The sequence below is a fragment of the Helianthus annuus genome, chromosome 8, assembly GCF_002127325.2.
Source record: "Helianthus annuus cultivar XRQ/B chromosome 8, HanXRQr2.0-SUNRISE, whole genome shotgun sequence".
In the NCBI taxonomy this organism is placed as follows: domain Eukaryota; kingdom Viridiplantae; phylum Streptophyta; class Magnoliopsida; order Asterales; family Asteraceae; genus Helianthus; species Helianthus annuus.
The window spans coordinates 119,509,176-119,532,392 of NC_035440.2; the positions used below are offsets into that span (position 1 = coordinate 119,509,176).

The window sequence follows — 23,217 nt, forward strand, 5'->3', positions numbered from 1 at the left end:
AGAATAATGATACGGGAGAAGTCTTGGACCTCGACCAATGTCATTTATTCTCACACTCCCCAATTCTGATCTCAATCACACACCAAGTTTCCTATGATAAGTCTTCATAAGAAACGTTCTCATGTCCGTAGTTCAAAATTCCATGTTTTACTATTACAAGGAATTCACTTTGAGGGTTAAAAAATTCGCTAAGAGTCCTAACATGGCCCAGAGTTTTAATTAAGGGTTCAATGGATCTATTAGAAGGCGAAACCGTCACAGCTGTCTTCACAAGTTTCCTCTAAAATTAAATTTCGGGACGAAATTTCCTAAAGCAGGGGAGACTGTGACACCTGTGTCACTTCAACCATCAAACAAATTCAAAACCAATGAAATATTGTATTTCTTGCTTGGGATTTGTAAAAATATATGTAGCATTTACACATATCAACTCTTGTTCGATTTTAAGCTTTAAATCGCTTTCTGGAGGGTTATACGCGCTCTGATGCGTAAAAATAACCAGTTTAATCCAACGAACACTCTGGAATAGTGAAATAGGCTTAACATACTTTAAATAACCTTTACATAACTTCGAAATAAGTTTTTAAGGCTTTGGTATGGCAAAATCAAGTTAATTCGCTTACAGGGACTAAACTTGACAAACTGCGAAAGTATGCCAATTTGAACTGTAACAAACATTCCGGAACATGACCATAAGTTAAACACACCTTAAATATCCTTTACAAAGCTTAGAAATAGGCTTTGAGGTGTTCGGTGTGCTAAAATAAACTTTTGGGTCATTCAGGGGCTAAAAGTGTCAAAAAGTGCACAAGTTTGCGCTTTCGCGCATAACTTACGTTCTGAATACATCCAGACATCCAAAAATTTATGTAAGCATCCTTATATTATGCCTTAGTATTTGGCATGAGAAAAATCCATTCGTCGCGCAATTTGGATCGTTTTTCGCGCTTATGCGCATTCCGTCGTAATTAAGCGAACATCGGGTTCGTACGACCAAACGAACTGACATCCGGAATATTTTTGAGCATGTTTCATGTCCACAATGTTAAGGCATCATTTTAGGGCCTTAAAGTTGGCTTTACGGGCCTTAGAAGTGTTGGAAATGGCTTAAATATGCAACAGGGACTAAAACTGTCATTTCTGAAAGTTTGTGCTGATCAGACAAGGCCAGGCGGCCCGCCTGAGTTTTGTGTGTATCCTGACGCGGGCCGCGTCAGCTCTGCAGATGCAAAAACTCGTTTTTTTGCTGTTTTTGGCCTTTCAATCACTCCAAAGGGCAATGCCCTTTCACAATCTCTGGAGTTAGGGTCATTATATGATACCACAACATCTCCCAAAATTCGATTCTTGATTACAAAGAATTATCACATTCGAATTTAGGTATACGACAATGAAGGACTTACGGGAAATCCTTAGGTACCCTATTAAGGATTTATAGTGGTACTTTGGGTATTCGTCATGTGTTGTAACTTGCGCCTTGTACTTCATTTTTTTCTTAGAAGAAACGGGTACTTAGGAATTACGTGGAAGACGCAAGAGATCGTAGAATGGGAGAAATTTGGGGGTAGTTTGTTCTTCAAGGAATATGGTTTCTTTGATTGTCGGTATTGTAAGGGATATGTCGTTTATACATGCAACCACAAAAATACATTGCAATGTAAATCAAAAATTTATTTATAAACAACGATAACAACTGTTTCCTTGGACCTTGACAACAAAAGAAAATAATACATAAGACGTGATTATTTCTAAACGATGTTGTCTTCTAGTCAGTCAGAAGCTCATCCCTGTGCTGGATTTGCATTAGCAAGCTTTGGGCAATTTCTTCGGAAATGACACATCTCGCCACAATTGAAACAAGAGCCTGGTAGAAAACGACCTTGAGCAGGATTGTTGCCAGCTTGGTTTGGCGCAGCTGCAGCTGGGCAGACTCTTGCTGTGTGGCCTATAAGCCCACAAGTTTGGCATTTGCGGCACTGTACGTTGGCATGATGATGGAGGCTACATTGGTTGCACAAGGGTGCAGTTCCATTGTATGGTTTTCTAGCAGGGGGTTGAGCTGGTTGGTTGGGGACGGCTTGACCATTGTGAGCGACCACGGCGAAGTTCTGAGAAGCCTTTCGCTTCTTTGACTTCTTAGGGGATTCAGTCTGTTCATCCATGGTCTTTGATTCCTCGATTGGGTTCGATTCCTCGACCGGTTTCTTGTCACCTTTTCGGAAAAGTTTACCTTTCCTGATCTTTGATTCAGTCAAAGTTGCAGATAGCTCAATGTCCTGTCTAACTGTAGTAGGGTTGCTACCAGTCACAATGTCTTGTATTGAGTCAGGGAGGCCATCAATGTACTTTTCGATTGCCTTATCCAAAGGTGTAACCATGTCTGGGCATAACAGACTTAATTCCTCATAACGATCCGTGTAGGCTCGATGCTCACCGCTAACTTGCTTAAGATCTTCGAACTCCGTTTCCAAGGCCCTGATCTCGTGACGAGGACAGAATTCCTTCATCATCAGAGCTCGAAGCTCTTGCCATGTTTGAGCTAGTGCCACATTGGCACCCCTATCTCTCATCACACCATTCCACTATGTCAAAGCTCGTTTCTCAAAGACGCTAGATGCGAATTCTACCTTTCGCTCGTTTGGACATTGAACATGTCTGAAGGTGTTCTCTAAACTCTCGAACCATTGCAGAAGTGCAGTCGCTCCTTGAGACCCAGAAAACTTTGATGGCTTAGCCGAGTTGAACGTCTTGAAGTTGCAGGGGGCATTATGGTTGTTGTTGGCTTGGTTCCATTGAGCAAAGAGGTTTGGGAATTGAGCAGCCATTTGCTGCGCAATGATCTCTGCCAGTTCTGCAGTCGCTATCTGGTTTTCGCGTCGAGGAGGCATTCTAAATGAGAGACAAGAAAGAAAACAAATGAAATGGCATTGGGTAAGAATAGGATGTCACAATTACCGGCCATAATCATGGTTGATGGTCATTTGTTTGAATCCACGAAGCAAACAAACAACACCGAGGCTGAGTCAAAGCAAATAGATCCTCATAATGTATCGCGAAGACATGCTCGCCTATAAGTGGACACTCACCCCAAGAGTTCCCAGGTAAGGGTGACTGGTCCGATTATGTGGATTTGTACGAACACTCTAGCCTTAGACAGAAAACTCAGGGTACAGGCATTCACTCTTCCAGCTTGCACGTGTTCACACTATTTAGGACCAAAAACCTTGACGAGAGTTTTGAAAACTCAAAGGGGTTCAAAACCTTATAATAGAGGGTTCAAAACCTTATAACAGAGGGTTCAAAACCTAGTAATCAATCATCCTAGAACAGATGATTAGTTTTCTAAGCGGTTTTGAAATTTATGTTCTTGTTGTGGTCGTCGCCTAAGGATAGGTGACGCGGTATTGTTTTATGACTGAACGCAAGTAAACTCGCGTTAGGGTCCTAGGAAGGTTATAGACTAGGTCAAAGCATTACTAATAACCTAATTCCCTATAACCATTGGCTCTGATACCAACTTTTCTGTCACACCCCGACCACGTAGAACATACAAAACGTGGCGGAAACGTCGGGGAGTGTTGTAACAGAATCAATTGTTTCAAATCCATGGCAATTGAAGTTTCGTTTTATTAATCAAACATGAAAGTTGACATTGTTTTATACAAGAACCAAAGAGTACATAACATAATTTAACTAGTTCTTGTCTCGTTTTAAGTCACTAAGGCACAGGTCCGCCTAAGTATGTCTTGATAAGTCCTATGCATCATCTCCTGAAAACACATGTGAAAATAGGTATGTCAGCATAAAAATGCCTGTGAGATACATTGGTTTTGTGAAAACGGAATTCATGACTTGTGTTTGAGAAAATGTTTAGTCATGAACCTTGTAATTTGCTTTGTCTTGTAAATCATTTGAAAAACGATAAAATCAGATGATATGTATAAATAAGAGGACACTGTATGGTTAAACGGATAACCATGTAAAATGTGTTTGTATAAGATCAGTCGTTTGTAAAACAATGTCTCGTGAAAAGTGTGTTATTTGTATAAAATGTCATATGCCTCAAATTGAAATGATTCAAATAACGCTACGATATGTAATACCATACAAACACTTATATATAGGAAGTACCAGCGGCGTATCCACCATGCTTGTATCATATTACACACGCCTCGTTACTTAATCACTTACTCAAACCAAACCATGAAATGTTTAACAATTTTGGAAATGTTTTTGTATAGTCAAATGTCTATTGTCAAATGTAAATCATGTCAATGGATACAGCTGGTTTACACGGTTCAATGGTTACAAACGGTTCATATAATCGAAGGGTTAAGACGGTTCACATAGTCAATTGGTTACAACGGTTCAAAATGTAGTATAATGTGTTCATATGCTGGATGAGCATATGCAACAGAAATGCAATCTAAAACAATGTACTAAGTACGCACACAATGGGCATACATAGCATGTAATGTAAAGCAATGTACTAAGTACGCACACAATGGGCATACATAGCATGTAATGTAAGGCAATGTACTAAGTACGCACACACTGGGCATACATAGCATGAAATGTTAAGCAATGTACTAAGTACGCACACAATGGGCATACATAGCATGACACGTAATGTAAAACAATGTACTAAGTACGCACATAATGGGCATACATAGCATGAAATGTAATGTAAAGCAATGTACTAAGTACGCACACAATGGGCATACATAGCATGAAATGTAATGTAAAACATGTACTATAGTGTACTAACGAACATAGCCGGTATATGATGTGAAAACATGGAAAGCATGAAAGTAACAAGTAGGCACATGTGTTTCACCCCAAAACAGTTTGGAAAACAGTAAAAGAGGGGTTCAATGTACTCACCTGAGATTGCTTTGAATTCCTTGTATAATAACCAGATAATGCTAGAGATCACGGAATATCAAACAGCACCTAATAGGTAGCTATATTAATATACCGGACCAAAATTGGAAGGATCGGATAGTATGCGGGTTCGTAAACCAAACGAGTATGGAGACTCGTGAAATATGGTTTAACAAAGCCTACATACTAAAATGAAACCTAACCTAAGTGCTTACGATCCATTACGACCCGTTTAGGTAGCTTATGCTACCTTAACGCGTCGTTCGCGTAGAACGCGTTTGGAACGCCTAACATCGTGACCACAAGGTATAACCTCGGAAGGTTATAGCTATGGTCACCTAATGTGTTTGGTCGGATCCTAATGATCGACCAAATGGGTCGGGTTCGAAAGTATAAGCGATGGTTTAGATCGCTTATCTTACGACCCTATATAAGCACTATACTAAAAGTGACGAGCTAAGCATGTTAGAACATGCTTAACTAAGTTTAGAAAACAGGTTTGGCATCAAAACAAACGGCTTTGATGCTCACGAGTAGTTTGGTTACAAAATACGCAAGAATGCGCATTTTGTCCGAAACTACGACTCGTCACTGAGCCTTGTTAACGTGGTAATCAGTAGGTATAGTCGCCATGGACTATAACCATCGTGATCACGCTCACGTTATGAAGTTCCAACGAACTTCGTGTTGACCATAGGCTGGTCAATGCAGAAAGTCAACAAAACATTGTCTTTCGGACTCGAGAAGCGAATAAAAGAACGAAAGAACACTTACGAAGGGTCCCCGAATGCTAATCTAGATCAAAATGGCTCAGGTATGAAACAAAGGTTCCAACTTAGAGCTTTTGATCAGATTTTTGTGGGTTTTCACCAAAAGGGGGGGTATTTATAGGAAAAGTAAAGCCGTTAGGATCGTTTCTTGAATATCGTGCCACGATCTTATGCGTACACTTGTCACAAAGTTGTGGTGCCTTATCTTGACCCTTAGCTCCTGAGATTGTGAAAGGGCATTGCCCTTTGGAGTGTTTGAAAGGCCAATCTTAGCAAGAAAACAACTTTTCTGTTACTGAAGGGGCCATGCGGCCCGCATCAGGATATGCACAAACTCAGGCGGGCCGCCTGGGCCTGTCTGATCTGCACATACTTTCAGAAATGGCAGTTTTGGTCCCTGTTGAGTATTTAAGCCATTTCCGATACTTCTAAGGCCCGTAAAGCCAACTTTAAGGCCCTAAAATGATGCCTAAACATTGTGGACATGAAACATGCTCAAAAAATATGTTGGGTGTTGGTTCGTTTGGCCGTACGATCGCGATGTTCGCTTAGTTACGACGAAATGCGCATAAGCGCGAAAGACGATCCAAATGACGCGACGAACGGATTTTTCTCATGCCAAACACTAAGGCATAATATAAGGATGCTTACATAAATTTTTGGATGTCCGGATGTATTCAGAACGTAAGTTATGCGCGAAAGTGCAAACTTATGCACTTTTTGACACTTTTAGTCCCTGAATGATCTAAAAGTTTGTTTTAGCATATCAAACCCTTCAAAGCCTATTTCTAAGCTATGTAAAGGATATTTATGGTATGTTTAACTTACGGACATGTTCCGGAATGTTCGTTATAGTTCAAATTGGCATACTTTCGCAGTTTGTCAAGTTTAATCCCTGTAAGCGAATTAACTTGTTTTTGCTATACCAAAGCCTTCAAAACTTATTTCTAAGTTATGTAAAGGTTATTTAAGGTATGTTAAGTATATGTTGATGTCCCAGAGTATTTTTCGCATTAAACTGAGTACGTTTACGCACCAGTTTGCGTATAATTCTCTAGAAAGCGATTTAAAGTTTGAAATTGAACAAGAATTGATATGTGCAAAAGATACACATATTTATACAAGATCCCAAGTATAAAATACGATATTACATCGGCTTGGCATTTGTTTGATGGCCGCGGTGACACAGGTGTGTAACACCCCAAATTTCGTATGACATAATATAATGTTTTAATCGCAGTATTTGACGGAAAGAAATGGTAAACATAGATTTTTACCATTAGTAAAGTCTTATAAATTTTAGTAAATCTAAAATTCTTAGGTATGCATGAAGGTTTGCTAGATTAGTATGTAGAAATGGGGGAAGATGACATGTTATGAATAAATGAGGGGTTGAAAATGAAAAATGTGTTATTAAAACACATAACAAAAAATGCCCAGGGAATGGAAGTGGGTGTGTGTGCGATCGTGAGGAGAGACCAGGGGAAACCTTCCCCTCAAAACCCTAACACCTCTCAAATCATCAAATTAAGAAGGAAATTGAAGGTCAATCGAATGCATGTGATCAATTCCTTAGTCATCTAAGGGTTTCCCATCATGGGGTAAGTCGAATTATGTGATTTGATGCTAGTTAATGATAAGGGTTTTGATTAATCTTTGAAGTAGTATGAAATTGAACTTGTTTATGAGTTAGAATCATCATGTAGAACATGGATTATGCATGGTTTGGGTTAATTTGATGTTTATATGTGAAACCCATTTGGTTATGGTGATGATAACAACTTGAATGATCACCCATGTCCAATTCTTGCTTAATATTGATGTATTTTGGCATGCATGGTAGATTCTTGTTAGAGGAATTGAAAGAAATGTGATTCTAGTATGTTTAATGATTATGTATAAATGATTCATGATGATTAGAAGGAAGAATTTTGGTGAATTATATATGAGGTTAGAAGGATATGCATGAATTAGTTGTACATTAAGCTTAGGTGGTAGTACGCACACAAGGTGTTTGATGAAATGCCTAAATGACAATAATATGTGAAATTCGTACCATACGCTTGAATGATGTGATGAATATATATGGAATGTTTGATCGTATTAGTTTCAACTTAAGAATGGTTATGGAACGAATGAGAATCCTAGAAAAGAGTAAACTTAATTGATATTGGTGTTAACTATAAAGATGTTGATATGAACGGAATCGTATGTATATGTGTATATGTAACTATTTGATTATGCGGCCAAATATGTCCTACAAAATGAGTATGAAGCATAGATGGCATAATGACTATATTCTAACATGTTAATTTGTGAATGAATGTGTGTCCAAGTTGGAAGTTGAAATGCTTGATAGTTGACTTTCTGGAAAGTCAACAATGGTAGGAATGTTGTGAGGTAGATCTCTTATCATAAACGTACGGTTTAGGAAGTCAAAGTGATGCACGAAATATTTATAGCAAGATATGTAATGGCGTGTTTATATTATGCGAGTAGAAAGGATCTCATTGTTAATCTATGCTATGAGTTGCAAGAAATCCATTAATGAAAGTCAATTGTTGAGCATAGATTTATTGTGATTGATGCTTTGTGTGGCCTTGTTTACTAACAAGGGTATCAATGTATGGTCATGTAAGGATAGATAGCATGTCTACGGGCTCAAGCACGGAGGCTAATGGGTCAAAAGAAAGCATGGAACCTATGCTTGAACTTGGACGCTCAAGGTAAGTGATTTCCGTAATCACTTCTTAGTTCAAGTAAGTAATAAAGTGTTGAAATTAATTAAACATGATGTTTGAGGTTAAATATGTAGGAAAGTCTTTCGTCGTAAATGATGGGATTAAAGTTGACCAAAATGCCCTTGATGGGTATTTTGGGCAAACGATCTTAATAAGTAGTTTAGAAGCAAGTTATTGATTAGTGTAATGTCTTGGACAAGTATGGATGCGAAGAGTATGGTCTTGGTATGTCATAAACCATTTAACGCGCAAATACCCTTAACGGGTCAAAACTAAGTATATGAACGATAATGTGTTAAGAGGATGCAAAATGTCTAAGAACTTATTATTTTATGATAGATGTCACTGATATTATTAGGTTTATAAGAGTTTATGGTAAAACAAACAAGTTACGTTGATGAATGCATGAACGGGTCGAATTGTGGGTAAGAGGGTAATAAGCCGATAGCGTGTAAGTTAAGATTTTCCTTAAGGCGGTTATGGGATTTTAAGTTCATTTGATAGGATGTGAATTTACAAGCATGTAGGAAGAAACGGGAGGTTAAACGGGTAAACGGTTCGAAAGTTACGTGCGTTTTAGTGCGTACGGACGACGAAACGAACCTGCATAAAACTGCAAAAAAAAAAAACTAGAGGGCGTCGCCGACGGGTAGGGGGCCTAAATGTGGGATCCTAAAGAATATGTAGTAATATGGTACCTAAAGGTGGGATCCTAAAGAATATGTAGTAATATGGTACCTAAAGGTGGGATCCTAAAGAATATGTAGTAATATGGTACCTAAAGGTGGGATCCTAAAGAATATGTAGTAATATGGTACCTAAATGTGGGATCCTAAAGAATATGTAGTAATATGGTACCTAAAGGTGGGATCCTAAAGAATATGTAGTAATATGGTACCTAAATGTGGGATCCTAAAGAATATGTAGTAATATGGTACCTAAAGGTGGGATCCTAAAGAATATGTAGTAATATGGTACCTAAATGTGGGATCCTAAAGAATATGTAGTAATATGGTACCTAAATGTGGGATCCTAAAGAATATGTAGTAATATGGTACCTAAATGTGGGATTCTAAGTTAAGAATTTCCTTAAGTAGATACGTATGAAGGTATGTATGTATGTATGTGTGAATATAAGTGGTATGTATGAATGAATGTATGTATGTATGTATGTAGGTGTGTATGTAGGTAGTATGTGCATGTGTATATATATATCCAAGTGAGTATGTACGAAAGTGTGTGCACGTATGTAGGGTTGTGAGAAGGCATGTAATAGGTATGTATGTAGACATGTATGCATGTATGTATGTAGGTATGCACGTATGTAGGAACGTACGTATGAATGTAGGTACGTAGGTTTGTAAGTAGTTATGTGTGAACGGATGCACATATGTAAGTATGTATGAAAGTATATACGCATGTATTCAATGAAATTGAGTATTGACGATAATAATAGTGTGCCTTGTGAACGAAGTGTAACGCAGGTACAATGAGAAAGTCTCACCACGGAATGTACGATCAGATGGAAAGCTGGGATGTAAAGAGTTAACGGAACAAAAAGTAAACGTGAATAAATCTTGTATGTTTATAATGCGTACTAATGTTATGAATTTAATGTGGTGAGCGCAGGTAGTACGAGTCATGAGGATCATCAAGGAACAGAGATCGAGGATCGAGTCACTAGTGAGATTGTACGGGAACGTTGATGTATATAATGTAGTAAACATAAGCTATGTTTTTACTTAGTAAATAAGTCGATTGATGGATTTATGTGAAAGAGTTATGTTAAAGTTAATTTTTAAATAAGTTAAGGTGTTTATAATGAAAGAAAGTTTATGGCTTGAACTTCCGCTGTGACTTTTAGTCAAATACGTATTAGGGTCTTACAAGTTGGTATCAGAGCCCTGGTTTGAGGGAATCAAGTACGAGAAGGTAGGTACTTGAACTCAAACCTAGGTGCTCTTGTGATAAGGAACCTGTACAATCCATGACTCGATCAAGATCTAAAGGTAGAAATGGTATGAAAACGTATATGTATGTATTCATATGAAGAAGCTAACGGTTTGCTATGTGCAAGGTAAGCTTAAAAGTTTGGAGAGGATGATCCGAGAATGCAGTCTAAGGTGGATGCTAAGGCAGTCAAGGATGCGAATGGACAGACGGACCCCAGGTACACAATGTTGATATGTATGGGTACCGTTGTTAAAAGAAAAAGGAAGAAGTCTCCTTGGGAGGGTAAGTACTAAACGGAAGACAACGATATTGTCTTGGTAAAATTGTAAAAATGTAGCACGAACTGAGACCCACTAATGCGGACATAAGGCGATGATTACCTGAAGGCACGGAATTAGTATGTGAATTGCGCACCTGGCCAGTACGCAAGAAGCATATGACGTTCGTGAGACCGTGGTAATTATCGCAGGTATGTCCGTTAGAATTGGGTAGCAGGTGGGCGTGCGGGTGAAGTGGGTAGTAAGGCTCTCGGGAAATTAAGAGAACTATGTAGGAATGAAAAGTATGAGTGATAAAAATGAAGAGTGTTGAATCCGTAAGAAAGTACGGATCAACAGGGTATAAATGAAATGTTTAAATCCGCGAGACGGATTCAAAAAAAAAAAAAAATGAAAGGTGTAAATGCAATGTTTGAATCGGCAAGAAGGAATCAAGGAATGAAAGGCATGAATGGAATGTTTGGAACCGCAAGACGGATTCAAGGAATGAAATGCAGAAAACGATATGTTTGAATCTGTGAGACGGATTCAGCACATGTAATGAATGAAAGATGTGAATGGATGATGTAAATGAAATGTTTGAATCCGCGAAAAGGATTCAAAGCACGAAAGGAAGAAAATGTATGAATGGTATGTTTGGAACCGCTAGACGGATTCAAAACATGAAAGCAATAAAAGGCATGAATGTGACGTTTGAGTTCGTGAAACGGATTTAAAATATAAAGGGATGAAATTAGTCTATATAAGAAGATGCCGATGGTTCGACCATGATTGAGTTGAACGGGCCATGTAAGTTAGTATAAAGTAAAAGGTGATAGTGTAATGAAAGAAGTTTTGTATGAGTTACGCGTTAGATGTGTTAGAAATCGACTCTTGGGAGTCAGGATGGATGAAGGGCTACGACCCGGACAATAACTTAAGTATTGACGGGAAGGGTAAGTTTGGTAAGAAATACTGAAACGATGTAATAAAGTCTTTGCAAGTAAGCATGAAAGGAAAGAAGTAAGGGCATGTACTTCAATACATTTACGATAAGTAAGAAGTGCAATTTGACCGTGAAAAGTCAAAATGTGGCAAGTTGGCGAAATGACTAATAAAATGAAAGAAATGCGTGTAAGAATTGGAATGTGTGAAATGTTATAGCATGTACGTAGGAAATGGTAGAAGAGTTATAGGTGAGTAACTCCTTAGTAAAATGAATGTTAGGATAGGCATGGTATGGTACGCGATGTCTGACTAGTATGACCCGTATACTTATGTAAACTAAATAATGTATTAAATAAGAGAAAAAGTAATGTAAAATTAATGGGATGATTTAAAGGTAATGTAAAAGTACGCATGGTACAAGTAACTGTAGAAAACGTAGAATGACGCTAACTATGGAGTTAAGCATGTAGGTGTAACTATGAAGTAGTAGTTTTGTTGTGATAACAAAACAAGAGTTAAATGTTATACAACGTGTGCTTGGAATGAAATCTTAAAGGACGAGGCAAAAGTATTAAATCTATTTTAAACAGATCGTATGAAGGTAAGCATTATTATAAGTTTAAATGAATATGTATACTGACCTGCTACTAATGGGTCGAGGAAATGAGAATGTTATGTGAAAGTATGCCATGGAAAGTATAGACTTGTTAAGAAGAAGTCAAGTGTATGAATAATTACGAAATGAGATAGAACGATTACTTATAATTATAATGAGACTATTAAGTCAAACATAGATGTGTGTGTGTAAGAGGAAAGTGAGAAAGGTTTCGGGGACGAAACCTTCTTTAAGGGGGGTAGACTTGTAACACCCCAAATTTCGTATGACATAATATAATGTTTTAATCGCAGTATTTGACGGAAAGAAATGGTAAACATAGATTTTTACCATTAGTAAAGTCTTATAAATTTTAGTAAATCTAAAATTCTTAGGTATGCATGAAGGTTTGCTAGATTAGTATGTAGAAATGGGGGAAGATGACATGTTATGAATAAATGAGGGGTTGAAAATGAAAAATGTGTTATTAAAACACATAACAAAAAATGCCCAGGGAATGGAAGTGGGTGTGTGTGCGATCGTGAGGAGAGACCAGGGGAAACCTTCCCCTCAAAACCCTAACACCTCTCAAATCATCAAATTAAGAAGGAAATTGAAGGTCAATCGAATGCATGTGATCAATTCCTTAGTCATCTAAGGGTTTCCCATCATGGGGTAAGTCGAATTATGTGATTTGATGCTAGTTAATGATAAGGGTTTTGATTAATCTTTGAAGTAGTATGAAATTGAACTTGTTTATGAGTTAGAATCATCATGTAGAACATGGATTATGCATGGTTTGGGTTAATTTGATGTTTATATGTGAAACCCATTTGGTTATGGTGATGATAACAACTTGAATGATCACCCATGTCCAATTCTTGCTTAATATTGATGTATTTTGGCATGCATGGTAGATTCTTGTTAGAGGAATTGAAAGAAATGTGATTCTAGTATTTTAATGATTATGTATAAATGATTCATGATGATTAGAAGGAAGAATTTTGGTGAATTATATATGAGGTTAGAAGGATATGCATGAATTAGTTGTACATTAAGCTTAGGTGGTAGTACGCACACAAGGTGTTTGATGAAATGCCTAAATGACAATAATATGTGAAATTCGTACCATACGCTTGAATGATGTGATGAATATATATGGAATGTTTGATCGTATTAGTTTCAACTTAAGAATGGTTATGGAACGAATGAGAATCCTAGAAAAGAGTAAACTTAATTGATATTGGCGTTAACTATAAAGATGTTGATATAAACGGAATCGTATGTATATGTGTATATGTAACTATTTGATTATGCGGCCAAATATGTCCTACAAAATGAGTATGAAGCATAGATGGCATAATGACTATATTCTAACATGTTAATTTGTGAATGAATGTGTGTCCAAGTTGGAAGTTGAAATGCTTGATAGTTGACTTTCTGGAAAGTCAACAATGGTAGGAATGTTGTGAGGTAGATCTCTTATCATAAACGTACGGTTTAGGAAGTCAAAGTGATACACGAAATATTTATAGCAAGATATGTAATGGCGTGTTTATATTATGCGAGTAGAAAGGATCTCATTGTTAATCTATGCTATGAGTTGCAAGAAATCCATTAATGAAAGTCAATTGTTGAGCATAGATTTATTGTGATTGATGCTTTGTGTGGCCTTGTTTACTAACAAGGGTATCAATGTATGGTCATGTAAGGATAGATAGCATGTCTACGGGCTCAAGCACGGAGGCTAATGGGTCAAAAGAAAGCATGGAACCTATGCTTGAACTTGGACGCTCAAGGTAAGTGATTTCCGTAATCACTTCTTAGTTCAAGTAAGTAATAAAGTGTTGAAATTAATTAAACATGATGTTTGAGGTTAAATATGTAGGAAAGTCTTTCGTCGTAAATGATGGGATTAAAGTTGACCAAAATGCCCTTGATGGGTATTTTGGGCAAACGATCTTAATAAGTAGTTTAGAAGCAAGTTATTGATTAGTGTAATGTCTTGGACAAGTATGGAAGCGAAGAGTATGGTCTTGGTATGTCATAAACCATTTAACGCACAAATACCCTTAACGGGTCAAAACTAAGTATATGAACGATAATGTGTTAAGAGGATGCAAAATGTCTAAGAACTTATTATTTTATGATAGATGTCACTGATATTATTAGGTTTATAAGAGTTTATGGTAAAACAAACAAGTTACGTTGATGAATGCATGAACGGGTCGAATTGTGGGTAAGAGGGTAATAAGCCGATAGCGTGTAAGTTAAGATTTTCCTTAAGGCGGTTATGGGATTTTAAGTTCATTTGATAGGATGTGAATTTACAAGCATGTAGGAAGAAACGGGAGGTTAAACGGGTAAACGGTTCGAAAGTTACGTGCGTTTTAGTGCGTACGGACGACGAAACGAACCTGCATAAAACTGCAAAAAAAAAACTAGAGGGCGTCGCCGACGGGTAGGGGGCCTAAATGTGGGATCCTAAAGAATATGTAGTAATATGGTACCTAAAGGTGGGATCCTAAAGAATATGTAGTAATATGGTACCTAAAGGTGGGATCCTAAAGAATATGTAGTAATATGGTACCTAAATGTGGGATCCTAAAGAATATGTAGTAATATGGTACCTAAAGGTGGGATCCTAAAGAATATGTAGTAATATGGTACCTAAATGTGGGATCCTAAAGAATATGTAGTAATATGGTACCTAAAGGTGGGATCCTAAAGAATATGTAGTAATATGGTACCTAAATGTGGGATCCTAAAGAATATGTAGTAATATGGTACCTAAATGTGGGATCCTAAAGAATATGTAGTAATATGGTACCTAAATGTGGGATTCTAAGTTAAGAATTTCCTTAAGTAGATACGTATGAAGGTATGTATGTATGTATGTGTGAATATAAGTGGTATGTATGAATGAATGTATGTATGTATGTATGTATGTAGGTGTGTATGTAGGTAGTATGTGCATGTGTATATATATATCCAAGTGAGTATGTACGAAAGTGTGTGCACGTATGTAGGGTTGTGAGAAGGCATGTAATAGGTATGTATGTAGACATGTATGCATGTATGTATGTAGGTATGCACGTATGTAGGAACGTATGTATGAATGTAGGTACGTAGGTTTGTAAGTAGTTATGTGTGAACGGATGCACATATGTAAGTATGTATGAAAGTATATACGCATGTATTCAATGAAATTGAGTATTGACGATAATAATAGTGTGCCTTGTGAACGAAGTGTAACGCAGGTACAATGAGAAAGTCTCACCACGGAATGTACGATCAGATGGAAAGCTGGGATGTAAAGAGTTAACGGAACAAAAAGTAAACGTGAATAAGTCTTGTATGTTTATAATGCGTACTAATGTTATGAATTTAATGTGGTGAGCGCAGGTAGTACGAGTCATGAGGATCATCAAGGAACAGAGATCGAGGATCGAGTCACTAGTGAGATTGTACGGGAACGTTGATGTATATAATGTAGTAAACATAAGCTATGTTTTTACTTAGTAAATAAGTCGATTGATGGATTTATGTGAAAGAGTTATGTTAAAGTTAATTTTTAAATAAGTTAAGGTGTTTATAATGAAAGAAAGTTTATGGCTTGAACTTCCGCTGCGACTTTTAGTCAAATACGTATTAGGGTCTTACAAGGTGTCACATGTACTTATTTAATTGTATTAAAACAATGAGTTCATTTAATCAATAAAACAATATTTCAATTTCCATGTGTTATGAAACAATGATTCTGTTACAACACTCCCCGACGTTTCCGCCACGTCTGGTTGTTCTACGTGGTCGGGGTGTGACAGATCGTGAATGCTTTAATTAAACCTTATGACATTACATACTTTATTTATGTTGGGCTTTTACTCATATGCTTCCGCTAAACGTTGAATTTATACTTATGTTTTGATACCTTTTATATGGATTGGTTTGGTTAAATTACATTTACTTTTACTATATACATTGTTCTATATGATTGGTGGCTTGGTCCTGGTCAGTCACGCTCCCAAGCGGTGATACTCCGAGTGTGGATTTTGGTGGTGTGACAGATTGGTATCAGAGCCATTGGTTATAGAGAACTTGGTTTTAATAAGGGAAAAACGTTTTTATTAAAACCAGACTATAACCAGTACAGTGCTCAATGATCCACAACGACGCCTCGCTCCACGTGCAAGACTCAACATCCTAGGTAATAAGGTTTATGTTTATTGCCTACATGCTAGAATTACATAGAACTTTGCTCGTGGTATGCCTAGATTACATTGCCTGTTATTCGTTATTACTTGAGGACATGTGTGCTTACTCTTTTCTGTCATCGCACTATTCGCGAACCTCTCTCACTTATGTTACATTTGCTATGAAGATCATGGCCGGACGTATTAACTTGACTCAAGCCCAGTTGACGGCTCTTATCAACGAACAAGTTGTTGCGGCACTTGCAGCCGCACAAGTAGGAGGTATACCCTGCAGTCGCAACTCACACTAGGATCTTTAGATCCTACATTCCTAAACCAACTCTTGTGTTTAACCTTGTCCTGTTCTTATATACACAACAGGTCAACACGCTCAGCCACCTGTTTGCACTTTCAAGAATTTCATGGACTGTCGTCCAAGCACGTTCAGTGGCACGGAGGGAGCAGTGGGACTCCTCCATTGGTTTGAAAAGCTCGAGTCTGTGTTTGAAATGTGTGAATGCCCGGAGGCTCGCAGGGTGAAGTACGCCACTAGCACACTGGAAGGAATCACGCTGACTTGGTGGAATGCGCAAGTCCAACTTTTAGGATTGGCAGCTACTAACGCCACTCCTTGGAATGATTTCAAAGAGCTGATTAAGCGAGAATACTGCACACGCGACGACATCCACAAGTTAGAAGTGGAGGTCTTTCATTTGAAGATGACTGGGTCGGAAATTGAGGCATATACTAAAAGGTCAAACGAGCTGGCCGTTCTGTGTCCAACTATGGTGGACCCTCCTATCAGACGCATTGAGTTGTATCTCAAGGGGTTGGCACCAGAAATTCAAAGCCACGTGACATCGGCCAACCTTGCTAACATCCAGGATATTCAGCGCCTTGCTCATCGCCTCACGGATCAGGCAGTGGAACAAGACAGGCTGCCTAAGCGCATCAGCGCTACTGCTACCGTTACCACTTCCGCTACTCCTGCTACCCCCAGTGACAACAAGAGAAAATGGGAGGGGGATTCCAGTAAAGGTTCAGCTTCAGTTCAGTCTCAGGTGCAGCAGGGAAAGACTGACAACTATCAGAGCCCTAGTCAGCAATCTTCGGGCAATCGCAGACAGGGTGGATATCGAGGGAACCTCCCAAGATGTAACAATTGTAACAGACACCACAGTGGCCAGTGCAACAAGGGTCGTTGCCAGAGGTGTCTCAAGATGGGTCATGAGGCCAAGGATTGTAGGAGCCCGCGGCCTGCGAATCAGAATCAGCAACAGCAGCAAACACCACAGAATCAGCAACAAGGCAACAAGGGATGTTTTCATTGTGGCGCTGAAGGTCACTTCAAAAGACATTGCCCTCAGTTAAACCGAAACCAGAACAACAACAACAACAATAACCAAGGCAACGGAAACAACAACGGTGGGAATAACAACGGCAACGAAGCTAGGGGACGTGCATTTGTGCTGGGGCAGGGTGATGCCAGAAATGATCCCAACGTAGTTATGGGTAAGTTTCTTCTTGACGACTTTTATGTTACTGTATTGTTTGATTCGGGTGCGGATACAAGTTATGTGTCTTTGAAAGTTAGCCAAATGTTAAAATGTGCACCAACTCCCCTAAACACCAAACATGTCGTAGAGTTAGCTAACGGTAAAAGTCTAGAGGCCACACACATAGTTCAGGGTTGTAATCTTATCCTCGCTGGTCAGACTTTCTCCATCGACCTCATTCCTATAGTTCTGGGTAGTTTTGACATCGTCATTGGTATGGATTGGTTATCCAAGCAGCAAGCAGAGATCCTATGTAAGGAGAAGATCATTCATATTCCTCGTTCTGGTAAAGAACCTCTCGAAGTTCAAGGCGACAAGAGTGGTGCCGTAGTAGGTATCATCTCCTTCCTGAAGGCTCAGAAATGTTTACGAAAGGGTGACACTGCCATTTTGGCACTAGTTACTGATGCATCAACGAAAGAGAAAAGAATAGAGGATATCCCAGTTGTACGCGATTTTCCTCAAGTGTTTCCTGAAGATTTACATGGTCTACCGCCTCATCGCCAGGTCGAGTTTCAAATCGAGCTAGCTCCAGGAGCAGCACCAATAGCCCGCGCACCGTATCGACTAGCTCCAACCGAACTGGAAGAACTATCAAAGCAACTACAAGAGCTCTTAGATAAGGGCTTTATTCATCCTAGCTCTTCGCCTTGGGGAGCTCCAGTGTTATTCGTGAAAAAGAAGGACGGCACCTTCCGCATGTGTATTGATTACCGCGAACTGAACAAGGTCACAGTGAAGAACCGCTATCCTCTCCCACGTATTGACGACTTATTCGACCAGTTGCAAGGGTCGAGCTACTACTCCAAGATTGATCTGAGGTTAGGTTATCATCAGCTGAGAGTTCGGGATGAGGACGTCTCCAAGACAGCATTCAGAACTCGCTACGGCCACTACGAGTTTCTAGTCATGCCGTTCGGGCTAACGAACGCGCCTGCAGTTTTCATGGATCTTATGAACAGGGTGTGCAAGCCTTATCTAGACAAGTTCGTGATTGTTTTCATCGACGACATCCTGATCTACTCCAAGAGTCAGGAGGAACATGAGCAGCATCTACGTCTTATCTTGGAACTTCTTCGAAAGGAACAACTGTACGCCAAGTTTTCAAAATGTGACTTCAGGCTTCGTGAAGTTCACTTTTTGGGCCATGTGGTAAACAAGGATGGGATTCATGTTGATCCATCCAAGGTAGATTCGATCAGGAACTGGCCCGCACCGCGTACGCCAGCGAAAATACGCCAATTCTTGGGTTTGGCGGGTTATTACATACGGTTCATCAAAGACTTCTCAAAGATTGCACAGCCGCTTACTTTGTTGACACGGAAAGGTGTTACCTATCGTTGGGGTAATACACAAGAAATGGCTTTTCAGTACATAAAGGATAGGCTATGCAGCGCACCTATTCTCTCATTGCCAGAGGGCACAGATGATTTTGTGGTCTATTGCGATGCGTCGATTCAGGGTCTTGGTTGTGTATTGATGCAAAGGGATAAAGTCATTGCCTATGCTTCGCGGCAACTTAAAGTTCATGAACGGAATTACACGATGCACGATCTAGAGCTGGGAGCTGTTGTGTTCGCGCTTAAGATATGGCGACACTACCTGTACAGTACCAAGTGCACTATCTACATCGATCACAGGAGTCTCGAGCATATCTTCAAGCAGAAGGAATTGAACATGCGTCAACGTCGATGGGTTGAACTACTGAATGATTACGAATGTGCCATCAAGTACCATCCAGGCAAAGCCAATGTTGTGGCTGACGCTCTCAGTCGAAAATATACTTTACCTAGGCGCGTGCGAGCACTGCAGCTTACTATTCAGTCTAGTCTTCCTGCACAGATATGAGATGCTCAGGTAGAAGCATTGAAACCAGAAAACGTAAGGGCTGAAGCCTTACGTGGCTCAAGGCAACGATTAGAACAGATGGAAGACGGCGCCTACAATGTAACAGGACGCGTTTGGGTTCCACATTATGGCAATTTACGCGAGCTGGTAATGGATGAAGCTCACAAGTCTCGCTACTCGGTACATCCAGGTTCGGATAAAATGTATCACGATCTCAGAACTACATATTGGTGGCCTAGCATGAAGGCCCACATAGCAACTTATGTCGGCAAGTGTTTGACCTGTGCGAGAGTCAAGACGGAGTACCAGAAACCCTCAGGCCTACTTCAGCAACCAAGGATACCACAATGGAAATGGGAGGAAATTTCCATGGATTTTGTTACTGGCCTGCCTAGATCCCAGCGTGGGAATGATACTATTTGGGTGATCGTAGATCGACTCACAAAGTCTGCTCATTTCTTGGCTATCAAAGAAACGGATAAGTTCTCTACCTTAGCAGACGTCTACTTGAAAGAAGTTGTTTCGAGGCATGGAGTGCCAACCTCCATTATTTCGGATCGGGATGCACGATTCACTTCAGAACTATGGCAAGCAATGCACAAAGCTTTTGGCTCACGGCTAGACATGAGCACGGCATATCACCCTCAGACGGATGGGCAGTCTGAGCGCACGATTCAAACCCTAGAAGACATGCTTCGGGCATGTGTTATCGATTTTGGCAACAGCTGGGAAAAGCATCTCCCTTTAGTGGAGTTTTCGTACAATAACAGTTACCACACCAGCATACAAGCCGCTCCATTCGAGGCATTGTACGGACATAAATGCCAGTCACCTCTTTGTTGGGCAGAGGTGGGGGATAGTCAAATCACAGGTCCAGAAATGGTAGTTGATGCTACTGAACGAATAGCACAGATACGACAACGCATGGCGGCAGCTCGTGATCGTCAGAAAAGTTACGCTGATAAGCGCAGGAAGCCACTCGAGTTTCAAGTTGGGGATCGAGTGCTACTCAAAGTCTCACCCTGGAAGGGTGTGGTTCGTTTTGGTAAACGGGGCAAGCTCAATCCGCGGTACGTCGGACCGTTCGAGATCATTGAAAGAATAGGCAAAGTGGCCTACAAACTGAATTTACCAGCTGAACTCGGTGCAGTTCACAACGTATTCCACGTGTCGAATCTGAAGAAGTGTCTGTCAGATGAGACCCTCATACTTCCTTGGAAGGAACTCACTATCGACGAACAGTTGCACTTCGTCGAGGAACCTGTTGAAATCACGGACCGGGATGTTAAGGTCCTCAAGAACACTAGAATACCTCTCGTCCGAGTCCGTTGGAACTCCCGTCATGGCCCAGAGTATACCTGGGAACGAGAAGACCAAATGGAACTCAAGTATCCCCAGTTATTCGAAAACCGTGCAACCACTACCGAGGCTGAAGCTACTACAGAATTTCTGGACGAAATTCCAAATCAACGGGGGGATGATGTGACACCCCAGGAAAACCAGTAAACGATGCAACTTACCTAGCTTCCTCAGTAACCGCATGCTAAATTTCGGGACGAAATTTCTTTCAAGTTGGGGATAATGTGACAACTCGAGTTTCCGAGATTCCATTTTCGCATTTATTGCACGTTAACTGTTTGTTTAGTACTTACTTACATAATATGTTTGCGTTGTAATTGTATACGTTGTGAGTTGGTAAAGTGTATTGTGATTGTTGAGAGGTTATGTGTTATTTTATGAATGATTGACAAATACATGAACTTGGTGATGAAACTGTAAATTATATTGTGATGGGTGTGTTTTATGTAAAAGATGATACTTAGGGGTGAGTAGAGTAGTTAGTGAAATATTAATCACCCTTAACCCTAACCTCCCTCACAATCATCATACGTACCTTCAACATTCCTCTACAATTCTCTCTACAATCATCTTCTTGGCACAAGCTCTTCATCACTTTTGATCTCCCTCTTCATCTTGAATCAATCTAAGGTAAGCGTTCAATGATTTCTTGTTGTTAATCTTTGATTATATGATTCATGCAAAACCCTAGTTCTACATGTAATGGTTCTGTGTTTATTGATCAATTCCGATTATTGTGAAATGGTTATGATTAGTTGTGTAATCATTTGCCTGATGTTAAGATGCATGATATGTTAGAACTGTTGATTGTTAATTGGATTACAGCACCGGCCAATGTATGAAATTAGGGTTTCTTGATCGAAGAACGTAACTGTTGCATTGAACTTGAATATACGCATGTTGTTAGTCCGTAGATTTGTGTCAGGATTTTTGTGAAGTCACAAAAATCCGAGTTTTGGAAATACATATGGTCCGACCTTTATGATATACTTGTGGTCCGAATTTTGTAACAAGAATCATAAGGTCCGAACTTTATTAATGAAACAAGGAAGTCCGAACTTTATTAATGAAACAAGGAAGTCCGAATTTTTATTTGTGAAACATGGAGTCCGAATTTTTATTGCAAGGATTCTTGAGTCCGAATTTTTAACCATGAATGTTGAATGATCCGAATTTTTAAGGCAATGCCTTGTCCGAGTTTTGGCTTGATGCTTGTCCGAGTTTTAAGGGTAAATGCCCTTGTACGACTTTTTGTGATAATGCATATGGTCCGATTTTATCAAGGATGTCTAGGTCCGACTTTTGACTCTTGCAGGGTCCGAATTTGTTTGCTAGGCATGGGGGGTCCGAACTTTTATAAGGGATGTTTGATGGTCCGAGTTTTATGCCATAGTGGTTGGTCCGAATTTGTTAATGTTGATATGGTCCGAGTTTGGTATGATGTATGGTCCGAATTCTTGTTATGTGTGTGTAGTCCGAATTTCATACAAATACAAGTGCCTGAGTTTACTGTAAACACAAGTATTGGAGATTAATGTTAACACTAAGGATCCGAGTTTTAGATAATATGTATAATCCGAATTTCTGTAAACTCTATTTATTCAGTTAGCTTATCTGTGCTGTTAGATGCTAACTCAGTTAAGTGTGATTATTGGATGATTATATTGGAATAGACTGCAATAGACAACGATGTGGTACATGAATGGCATGAAATTGATTAACTGCTTATGCGGTACATGAGGTTAACTGCCAAGCATTTTGTGGCATAGTTTGCATGTGCAATTTGACCAACATGAACTGACTGTGTGTAAATGCATTACCTTAGGCCTTGATTGATTGATTGATTACTTTCGAGCACATAGTTAGCATACCGAGCAAACCAAGGTGAGTTCACACTCTTACCAAGGCATGGGATTCCCGGGGTTTGGGAATGGGATTGAAGGAATGAGGTTGAATAGATACCTGTACTTACACTGTTACTAGACTATCTACCATCGACCTCGGATGCGCAGGACACATACGTAAAACCTACGTATACTTGTACTCATCACTGTCCTCAGGTTGCGAAGGACACTCACGTAAAACCTACGTGAACTTATACTCACTACTGCCT

General features: G+C 39.4%; 2 long non-coding RNA genes across 4 annotated transcripts; both read left to right on the top strand.

Moving 5' to 3' along the window:
• Positions 1-7,096: 7,096 nt before the first annotated feature.
• LOC110871524 lies at positions 7,097-9,913 on the top strand. 2 transcript variants are annotated; one of them, XR_002553808.2, is made up of 3 exons: positions 7,097-7,255; positions 8,294-8,380; positions 9,870-9,913. It is a non-coding gene; the product is annotated as an uncharacterized LOC110871524 (long non-coding RNA). The 2 variants fall into 2 exon arrangements; XR_004863888.1 differs by having other exon boundaries at positions 8,299-8,380.
• A 2,751-nt stretch (positions 9,914-12,664) lies between these two features.
• Positions 12,665-15,442, top strand: LOC110871523. Of its 2 annotated transcripts, none has more exons than XR_002553807.2 (3): positions 12,665-12,823; positions 13,861-13,947; positions 15,399-15,442. It is a non-coding gene; the product is annotated as an uncharacterized LOC110871523 (long non-coding RNA). The 2 variants fall into 2 exon arrangements; XR_004863889.1 differs by having other exon boundaries at positions 13,866-13,947.
• The last annotated feature ends 7,775 nt before the right edge of the window (positions 15,443-23,217 follow it).